Here is a 552-nt window from a genome sequence, read left to right on the forward strand (position 1 = left end):
TCTCTCTCTTGTTCCTTGTTCGCTTACATGTGGGTGAGTGAATCTTCCTGCCTTCATACCACTGCTTAGCTGAGATGCTGTGGAAAGCCTGGGTGGGGATCCTTAGGATTTATGGAATCTTAGTATTAAAACAAAACAAAACAAACAAAAAACAAAAAGCTTTTACTATATCATCCAGGCTGGCTTTGAACTTCTGGACTTAAGCTAATCTTCTGCTTTATTTGTCTGAGTACTCAGAATTGCAGGCCCATGCCATCAAGTCAACTATTGTAACTTTGTTTTGTATTGAATAGTGGAGATGGCATGTATAGACAGAATGGCAGAAGTTTGTAGCAGGTCGGTTCCTGGAAATTTTCGTGTGTGAAACAGGGTCTCACTATATGTAGACCAGGCTGGCCTTGAACTCACAGTGATCCTCTTGTCTCTGCTTCCTGAGTGTTAAAATTAAAAGGCATGAGCCACCATCATGCCCAGCTTTCCCTTCTCTTCGTCCCTTCCTCCCTCCTTTTTGCTTCTCTCTCTCTCTCTCTCTCTCTCTCTCTCTGTCTCTCT

This window comes from Microtus ochrogaster, chromosome 7, assembly GCF_000317375.1.
Source record: "Microtus ochrogaster isolate Prairie Vole_2 chromosome 7, MicOch1.0, whole genome shotgun sequence".
Taxonomy (NCBI): Eukaryota; Metazoa; Chordata; class Mammalia; order Rodentia; family Cricetidae; genus Microtus; species Microtus ochrogaster.